We start from the raw sequence: 11,170 nt of genomic DNA, 5'->3' as shown, positions 1-11,170 counted from the left end.
CGCTAACAATCACTATTTACGTCCACTTTAAGAGGTCAATAACTTATTCCATGTTTTATTGACACAATAACCCATTGATTAGTACCGATTTTCACTATTTTTTGTCACTATTTCATATAATAAAAGGCAATTTACACAGAGCTGCGATCAGCCGAACATCACTGCTCACTTTTCCCGCCAAACAATCTTGTTCAAATCCTAGTTAAGTCACAAACAATTAGTTTAAACCTATTTATTTTAGCTCGATTGCATAGAAAGCCTCAGACTTATTTGAAACGCTCTCGAGTCCGTTTCCTGGGACTAGAACCAGTACTTGGTGTCTTTGGGGCAGATCTACAGAACGCTCCCACATTGGGGATTGAACCCTTGACCTGCCGGTCGCTAGGCCGACACCATATTCTCTACGCCACGGCGACCCCACAAACAATTCATCCAACTTATTGTGTTTTTTTTGTATTAATGCACATTATTCCAAAAGAAGTTTTGTAGGTAAACATGACATTTCGGAAAATACAAGAAAATGTAAACAAGTTCCTTTTTCTGGTCATAAGATCTAGATACTCTTGAAGGTTTTTAATGGCAGCAAATAGAGTATGGCAACCAGTTTAAGAGAGTTGATTGTAAAACTTTATGAAGAGATGTTTTATGTACATTCAGAACACCATCAGAAAGAGATTACAACATTCATGCAACATAAGAAAATTATTTGATCATCAAGAACCTATTACGTATGCATACAAGTATGTGACTACGGAATCCGGATAGTGCCATCTATAATCTCGCACTTCTTTCATCAAGGGCGACACTAGACACACAAAGCGATACTTGATATTTTTCTTGACAGTCGCGTGTCGCCTATATTTATATTTATATATTTAACACGATATATAGCCCTTGTATAGGTAGCCCAAAATGCGATATATCGTGTAAAAAATATCGTGCGTCGCCACGACTGTCAAGACAAATATCGTGCGTCGCCGCGACGGTCAAGAAAAATATCGTGCGTCGCCGCGACTGTCAAGAAAAATATCAAGCATCGCTTCGTGTGTCTAGTTTCCCCAATTGATGAAAGAAGTGCGAGATTATAGATGGCAATATCCGGATTCCGTATGTGACCTCCATAACATACATATTGCCACTACTCGAAATAGCCAGCAAAAAATATACTGGTACCAATAAGTATGAGAGTAAACTTATTAAAGTCTCTATAACGCTCAAAATCACGAAAATTTCTTAAAGTTTTTCGTAAAATGAAGTTAACACCTAAACAATCAGTGTTCCTTATAGCAATAGCAACAATTTCAACGCTAGATGTGGTATGATTACATAGATGTTCGAAGATACAAAATGCTCGTTTTTATTTATTTGTGACACAATTAATTCCATTTTAATTTCCCGCGAATATATATATCCATACGACTCACGAACACTAAAATGGTACCAAGTTAGTGTTATATGCAAAACAATAATAACAACGAGCATTTTGTATCTACAAACATCTATTTTACCAGACCACATCTGGCGTTGACATTTCGGCAATTGCCATAAGGAACACTGATTTTTAATTGTTTTACTTTATTTTACGAAATATTGTACGAAATATTCGTTGATTTTGAGACTTTAAAAGTATTCATGTACAAATGAAATACCCGGTACATTAAGATAGTTTCTCAAAATAAAACAAACTGCATGGCATGCATTAAAACGACTCAGAGTATTTCGCTGTCAGTTTTCCCCCGGAACTTCCAAAATGGCAGCTATGGAAGAACCTGGACTTCACTATTGCTGTCTTGGAAGTCCAAGTGTGTAACATTAAAAAAGTTAAGATAAAAAAAATAATTACATGTTTCTTTCTGTCAATCAATTGGTATACTTCCAGACTTGCAGCTCAAAATGTTTATGAAATTTGTTCAATCTTTAATGCATTGTCAACAGTCATAGCTAAACTTCATTTTATTACGAAACATAATTGGTACTGTTATAAATTATGATATCACATATTGTTTTATTATTTTATGCCACAGTGCGTTATAGCTATTTCTCCATTATCTGGTGAGAATTGGTGAGAAAAAACAACTTGACTCTTAAGCTTGGTACCAAATTACATTGAAGGCTGACCTATTGTGACATTCATCTATGTATCACCTTCTTACCAATGTTCAACTTCTTCCTGACACATTTCTCAAAATTATTTTGTCGAATGAAAAATCATTCTTTCCATCAAGTTCATGATAGCAAACTTTTTCGATTGTCAAAGAACTGCTGAAGACTACCTAATTAGAAAAGTACCGTACATAAACTGGGCCTGTTTTTGATATCATTGAAAATGTCACGTGATGGGGCAAACTTGACGGTTTCAGCAACACTGAATCTTTAAGTTTCACTTTCACTATACCATTGTTAAACAAACCAGACTCAAACTGACTTACAACTGTTTTCCCCACTAATACGGTACCCTTGAAAAATAAACAGCTGATTTAATGCACCCCTATGTCATCACCATTACCAAAAAAAATCAAAAATCTAAATGGGCTTCAAAGCCAACAATTTTAACATCAGCTTTCAAGGTGAAGGATAATTCACTGGTCATGGTGGATTTTAGGACGTGATCTCCATACATAAATGAATCAGGAATGGGCACAGTAAGGATCTCATAGAGCGGTAGACGTGGCTCTTCCATAAAGTCATGTAGTGGCGAAGAGTTGTTGGCAATGTAGGCCACAAGTTCTTCATATTCTTGAAATGTAAGGTACTCATGCTTGTATGTTAATTCAATAAACTCATCGAGTGTCATTGTTGGTAATCCGAGTGTCATTGTTGGTAATCCGAGATAGTAAATCAGTGAGCCGAGCACCTTCCTGATGTTGCCACCAGTTGCTTGCTCAGTGCATTGTTCAGTGCATTGTCTTTTGGCCCACTTAATGGTGACCTCAAACAGATTTGTCACTGATAAAAAGGTTCGTCCTTGAATGATGGTCAACACAGTTCTCTGAATCAGCCTAAGAAATGCCTCAGAATTCAATAGCACATCTGCATAATTATCTATGAAATATACGAGTGTTTTCATGCACTGCTTTGCATTATAAGTAATGACAAGCTCCAGCAGCTCCATTGTCAACATCCACGACTGACTTTTTGAACATAATCATGCGCTGGAATAGCAAAGGAACTTCGTACTTGTCAGCCAGAACTAGTAATGGATGAAAGTTTGACTGGGTTACTTCAGCGTCGTCTGAGTAAAAGAACCTTAAATATATGTATATAAATTGATTATTTTTCACTGTAGTTAATGCGATGTTGATCTGTTTATAGCTGAACTGTGTATAGCTGAACAGCAAACAATGAATTTTAAGATAAATTGTGTGTTATAGCAACATAACCTCTATCCAAACAAAAGTTTTTAAAATAAATGTGTTTTTTCTATTTTAGTAACAGCGACCTTGACCCAACTTGCCCTAAGTGCCATACTATGCTAGATTAGCAATGCTACTCTCATTTTTAAACCTTTGTCAGGCTTTGTGACAAGCGTTGGACTAAGAAACTAAATAGATTTATTAAATTATGAGATAACTTTTACTTCTTGCACTGTCCTTTTTTAGCAAAACGGGATGCTCACAAATCATTAAGTAATATAGGTAAAACCATTTAATAAATAGTTAAGATACACATATCCAGTTATAACATTGTATATAGACTGTACATGCTACAGGGATAAAATAGACCTTTTTCACAATAAGCAAACATTGATAAGAGGACGAAGTCACACAACTTGAATAATTCCAGAAAGAGGCTGAACGTGTATCCATTTATTTTAATGCCACACAATGATGCATCTGATTTCATTCATTCACTCTTTCGGCGATGTAATGATGATAATGTCAACACAATATGACATTGTTGGCATTTGCAGAAATATATACTTCCCATTTAAGTGTTTGTGCATTTAATAAATCTTTTATTAAAGTAGCTCTACTTGTTTAATGCAATTGTTTGCACACATTTTGACACTAATCATTTGAGCATTTTTATTGCGGTGTTTTATCAAAGATCAATCAATAATCTTGTTTATTCATAGATCTGTGGTTTTATTGCCCCTGTGTTCAGCATAAAACCATTATCTCGTTGCCATCAGATAATGTGCTGACAAACACTAAATAACCACAAGTTGTTATAAACCTCAGATAGCCGATGTCTAGTAATTTAACACAATGTATGATACCTTCATGTATCCTCCTGGCAGTAGTATTACGTAGTCATTTCTAGGACTTATTTAAAGCCAAATAATCAAATTGAAACTCAAAATTGTATTGATATAAGCCACTTTAATCATAATAATAAAGTGAATGACGGACATTCCATACTACGCTCATTTTGACACAGGAGGACACTAGTTCCTACGTTGTTTTGACAAAATGGACAATCATTCCTAGGTTATTTTGACAATCCAGACAATGGTTCCTACATTTTTTATTTTGACAGCACAGACATTGGTTCTTACATTATTGCTATCTTGGTGTGCTCTTTTTCTTTCATCATATTTTTATTCAGTTTTAAGAATTTTTCGAGAGCATGTGCATGATAAGGTTAAACAAGTATTCGAAATTATCGACTTACACTGAGATCTGTACTAAGACCTTGCAAAAATCGGAGCGACTTAATTGCATTGCCACGGTCTTGTAGACGTGTATTTCTATGCGTACGAGTGACACTCAAAGCATAACAAAAGACCAATAAAATACAAATGTAAAATATATATAACCGATAAAAGAAAGCTCCATCACTAAGAAGAGAATAGTCTTATAAAGAGTGAATGTTAGTGTACCCAACAACATAATCAAAGCAAGCATTTTCGTTGACCACAACGGGGTTAAATAATGTTTCCGAACAAATACAAAATAAGAGATTTATTATAATATATTTGTCACTTATAATTACGTATAAAGTGTTATCATATGTGTGCATATACTGTTCAGTCTGCACCATGTCCGTTTTTTTTCACTTGTCTATAGAATTCTTTAGTATTGTAATACGTTGTAAAAGAAAACGTATTCAATTAATAACATTTATATTGCTTCGTCTTATTGTTATTCAAGACACCTCCTATAACAAGAGATTGCCAAGCAAAATCAGTCCGTGAACTCCACCATTTTCAGATTTTTGTATTTGTTGCCATATGAATTCTTGACATATGAACAAAATGAAATGACGTGCATAATCTCCATATTGCCATCTGTCAATGTTTGAAGTTTCATGAAAAATATTTAGAACTTTTAAAGTTGTCGCAGGATCCAGAAAAGTGTGACGGACGGACGGACTGACTGACTGTCGCACAGAGCGCAAACCATAAGTCCCCTCCAGTTTCAAGGGTAGGGGACAATAATAACAATAATAATAATAATAATAATAATAATAATAATAATATCTTTATTTCCGAGTGTAACTCATTAAGACAACACATTGATACAAAGTCATGCAAACGGTTTAACAATGGCAATCTTATTTTCAATTAGGCCTTCAAACAACTATGGTATGTATATTGCATTTTTACAGTATCATGGGAACATGTATATATTTGCTGATAATGTGTTCGAGTTATTTTGTTTTGATTTACTTCAGAAATGTTTGCATTATTGTTCTTTAAAACCCTATAAAAATATGTTACACGTGAATAAGGAATAAGGAATAGTTCCTTATACTTTATTCGAATAAAGAATAAGGACTTAGGAAAAAGGAACCAACTTCGTAATTAGTGGTATTTCTAAACCAAGATTTATAGTTTTCTTGTATGTATTGAACCTGAAACAAAAAGTTGGAAAATTGTCATTCCGATAAGTTGTAAACAAGTTAAGCTTGCAATACATGTTTGGCTATTTTTTGAACACCTATTACATCTTTCCTTAACTGTCGTATTTCTTCATCACTCAAATGTCTTAACTTCGAAATTGGATATTCGTCAAGCAAGTTGAGGGGCTTTAGATTTTTCAAATATCGATCTGTCAAACCTATTTATATACAAAACTGGCTTTTCCAATTCTATTTTTATTAAACAAAAAAGACGACCAGTTTCGCGCTTCTTTGAAATGCTAGTTAAATGATATTCCAACGTAAGCATGAAATGAAAATTGAAAAACATTCATCAGCACACACTATTTAAATTAAATGTTATTGCTGATTGCAGTGAATTATGACGTTAGGATATATAAAACGTATGAGAGAGAGGTACGAGGCTGCAATTGTTTTGAGTGGTGTAGGTGACGCGCTTGGATTCAAAAACGGGTAATGGGAATATTGTACATCTGGGGATCAACTACATGCAGAAGTGCACAGTCGTGGTGAACTGGAGAACAGTGATGACACAATATTCCACATAGCAACTGAAAAGGCTCTTGCTGAGCATTGGAAGATACGAGAGAAAATGCCTCTATTTAAAAAAATGGCCGAAGAGTATAAACTGTGTGCATCTGCTCTAAGTAAGCGGTCACCAGGAGAAGTAACTCTGCAATCCTGCCGTCAACTTGACCATTGGACCTTCAATAGACACATGCTACCGTTCAATCCGCAGGGTGGTTGGTCAGGTGCTGCAATTCAATCTATGTGTATTGAACTAACGTTTTGAAAAAAGAAACAACTTCAGAACTTGGTGCACGTGAGCGTCGAGGCTGGCATGATGACTCATTATCACCCCACTGGTTACTTAGGTACGATGGCGTCAGCGTTGTTTACATCGTATGCCATACAGGAAAGACCCACACGAGAATGGGGAGAGGAACTTCTTAAAAATCTCTCTATTGCCAAGAAATATGTCAAATCTAGAAAAGAGTGTGTGCGACAAAACATGTGCGCATGGCCTTTCTTTGAGAACAGTTGGAAAGCGTACTTAAAAAAAACAAGTGGAATCCAAAACGGTCGACGGGAACGACGCTTTCCAAAAATTTTTTAAAGTCGCAGCAAGAGACACATTTTACCGATCGCTCAGCTATGATGGATATGGAGGAAGCAGTGGACAAGATGCACCAATGATCACCTATGATGCACTGCTTGGCTCCTGTGGAAGCTGGCGAGAGTTGTGCAACAGGGCCATGTTCCACGGGGGTGACAGCGACACCACAGGGGCCATAGCGGGATGTTAGGACGGCGCCCTCTACGGATACGCCGGCGTCCCAGAGAGAAACTTCAACAACTTGGAATTCGGAACTCAGCTTCAAGAAATCAGGAAGCGTCTTAATGATATTTCACACAAAACGCATACGTATCCGTGTTGCATATAAACTGTGCATGTAGCGTTAAGCATGTTAGATCTAAATAATGTACATGCTTTTATGGTAATAATATTTTCATATTTTACAGCCGTTATACATGCACTTGTTTTTGCACATGTATTTAATATAAGTATATAATTATTAACTGTCACATATTGTTAACTGGCGTATTTTGATTATTGGCAGATATGCAAAATACATATCATTCTTAAAAAAACTTGCAGAATAACAATAAGTATGTAACACAATCTGTTTTCAAGTTTTTAAAAGGCTTATAAACTAACTTATTAAAATAAACTTGTAAACAATACTTACCAAATGGAAGTTGAAACGATTCATCCATATAACCAATACTGTTTTAAGAGTAATTTGAAGTGCAGTGTGTACACGTCAAAGATTAAACCTTTAAATCTTATTAAAGGGTGTGCGTTAACATTCAAACACCCTTATCACTTACATTGCATTTTCTGTACATTTTGAACAAGTATATAATTGTTATTTTATGCAGATTGTGTTAAGCCAATTAATGTTGTTGCTGTTGTTATTGTTAATAGGTTGTACTTTATCAGGGTGCAGAATCAACGGGGTTTTCCGGGGTTTACACACGGGCTGGGCAGAATGTAAACACACCGTTAAGAACTTTTTTTCAAATCACTGAAGTTATTGAAATACATTTGCAAAATTCTTTAGTGCATGAAAGACAGTTTTTCTAGCAATTTGTGTCGATATCTTCAAGTAGAAGAATAAATCCTTAAATATGTCTGAAATCGATGTAAAATTTCACGTTGCGTGAAGCATAAGCGTATTTATAGAATTTTTGAACAAGAACACAAGCTAATTAAATAAAGGCATACTGATGTATTTCACCTTGCATCAACATAAAAATCTGTCTTGTATGTACAAGTTGAATTTCTTGAGAAAAAATGTTTTAGAAAGTTATTTGAAAAAAAGCACCACTTAGCATCGTGTATACATCCTTTAAAGATAAAAGGGGGAACCCCACAAAGTAACGTGATCCTGCATTCTGATTATTTGTTATTAGGAAAGCATGAAACCATGATGTGATATCTTGTGCTGTTATGCAATTTCATTTGAAAATGAATAGTCAGAAAATTCGGGTTCTACCCAGTAGGATGTTCCAGAAAGAGTACACAATAAGTTCTGTAAGTGGTTTAATTGTACAACAGTCTGCACGTACTCGAGCTTCGCTTAGCGAATTAGGCAGGATTTGTTATAGTATATATATGCAGTATGTATTTTTGCCACAACCAATGGATTGGTATTGTGACCGTGATAGGCCTTAAATAATTAAAGAGAGCAACCGAAATAAAAATAATGTAAATCTTAATTAATTGTATGATAAAATCAGAGGCACCACATTTGTATTTTTTTTTTTTACCATTTTAGGTGTGTCAAACCAGACTCCAAAACACCTTAACAAATTGTTCTGGCTTTATTCTGGGTCTGTAAATATACAAGCGCAAATTTCCATTCTAAAAAACTTGGCTTAGTCATTAGCGGTCATAGCCAGAGAATCAACGTCTATTTATATACACTGAGAAGTGAAACTTTTTGGTATCAACTGCTTGGTATCTGGAGACCAATGTAAGTATGGCATCAAGTGTGACGTATGGTATTCTCTGAACAAATTGGTTGATGATTCTATTTTGTTCTTTACTGATTTCGTGCTCTCCTCGCGTGTTGCAATGGCCCTGCGATCAAGACTAGAACACCGTCGTGGCACCTATAGTACCTCCGAATCAGTTAAGATGGTCTTAGATTTGCTGATAATACAACAGGATTTGTTCGCCTTCTACAGAGCTGTCTGGGGTTTTCAGAAACACCCCATGTATTCAGGTTTACAGGTAAGCACGTGGTAGACATACTTCTTGATGAAGCTTTCTGACATTTTCTTGCTAACAGTCAAGGAACAGGAGGACATTGTGTGCTTTTTAACGCTGCATTATACTATATGTGACTGGTATTTCGCGCTGTCCCCGATTACCTTATGTCTAAAATACAAGAATATACTAACAATAGTCAGATTACATTCATATTGATAATGTTAAAATATCAAACGTATCTCAAAGTCAAACCGCTTATTTTTTATTTGGACTAGTACTTTTAAGGTCGAATACATATTTGGTTCTACTATCAGTCTTACATTGTGCCATTTAATATGTTTTTTTAAAGTCTGCTTTTGCTTGGTTGAATGATTTGAAATACCGTGGACCAAATTTAGCTGATATTTGTTCGTCTTGGGTTACCTCAGTGCGCTTATGTGCATGCATATATCATAACGTATGTCTATACAACCGACGTCAGGTGATCATAAATAAACATTTGACACACATTTATTTTACGAGATAACACACAAATGCTCAGTCCTGCATATAGAATAATCTATGTTTACATTTTCTGGTTTCATTTTCTGAATCTGACTATGATATGCGTATACCAACCTACAAGTAACATACGTTAATTTCGTGTTGCAGGCAGATAAAGAAACACACAAAACTCAAATTATTTTCAGAAGGATCTACCAAATGAATTTTACGTTTTTAAAAACGCATGCTCATTGAAATCTATATCAGCACCACATTTTCATTTGTTGGCAGGTGCCACAAATATTCCCAAGTCAGATACATAAAAAAACAATGGGTTTGAATAAAGAAGGACATTTGTTGGTTATGCATATGATGGCTTTCTTTCTTTTTTAAAATTAACGTTCTAATTGAATACCAAAACAATATGTTCATCATTTGAAGACGTATCTTTTGTCTAGAGTAAAAAGGTTATACAATTTGTTAGTTGCGTATTAAGAAGACATTGAAACACAATGATACTTTCGTGCCTATAATATTGCAAACAAACGTATGCGAAATCAAAGCGCTAAATGCACTGTATGTGTTTACAATTGCATAACATTCAATACAGATCACTTTAAAAGTATTTAATCGCTTTTTAAAAAGTGAGTTAAAAAACGACACAGCACATTTGAGCGTGTGTAAACGCACATATAGACCATGTATGCGCACACTTCTGCAAGCATAGCTCCATATAAATCTAATAGAGATAACACAAACAGGTTCTTTTTGGTATGCTTTGCAGAAAGTATAGGAAATATGATGGCCATGGTATTATAAAAATCAGTAAGACTTCAGTCCCACGCTAAAATAATTTCATCAAAATTACAATTCGAAAGGACGATAGTTTAGTTAAATAATTTTTATTGAATGTGTTATTTGTCGATTGCACGTGCTCCTGTCAACTATCCGATGTATTAACATGCAGGCGTACAGCCCTTCAATCCAAACGTCGGAGGAAGTGGCGCCGCCATGACGGCGATGTGCATTGGGCTGCGGTTTCCAAAACCCGAACAGCTGGACGATTTGTTGACAATAAGCATTGAGTCTAAGAGGTTGACGCACCACCATCCTACTGGATATCTAGGATTTCTCGCGTCAGCACTCTTCACCTCATATGCCATACAGGCTAAATCTTCCGGGCTTCTTAATGTGCTGTCACACGCAAAGGAGTATGTCAAGGCATCAAACTAGTACACGCAAGAAAACATGCAATCATGGATGTATTTTGAAAGCAGGTGGAAAGAATACCTCGGTGCAAGAAATATCTTAGTCTAGTCTGTAGATGTTTCATCTGATAAACATGAATTCCTAAATATAAAAACAAGAAAGCCATTCATGTGAAGCATCAATCGGAGCCTTATGACGCCACAACCGAGCAATGGTAAGCATAAACATTTCTTCTATTCGTAACACTTGCGTTAATCGTATTGCGTGTTAAAACATATCACAAACTTTTAATTATTTGTATTCGTTGTAGCATTTAAGCTCTGTTGTAGAATAGTGTATTTGTTTTAGCATGTCAGATCTGTTGTAGAATAGTGT

General features: G+C 35.4%; 1 pseudogene; it reads left to right on the top strand.

Moving 5' to 3' along the window:
• Positions 1–6,208: 6,208 nt before the first annotated feature.
• Positions 6,209–10,819, top strand: LOC127854691 (ADP-ribosylhydrolase ARH1-like; annotated as a pseudogene).
• Positions 10,820–11,170: the final 351 nt, after the last annotated feature.

The sequence above is a fragment of the Dreissena polymorpha genome, chromosome 13 (assembly GCF_020536995.1).
Source record: "Dreissena polymorpha isolate Duluth1 chromosome 13, UMN_Dpol_1.0, whole genome shotgun sequence".
In the NCBI taxonomy this organism is placed as follows: domain Eukaryota; kingdom Metazoa; phylum Mollusca; class Bivalvia; order Myida; family Dreissenidae; genus Dreissena; species Dreissena polymorpha.
This window is presented reverse-complemented; position numbering and strand designations above follow the sequence as displayed.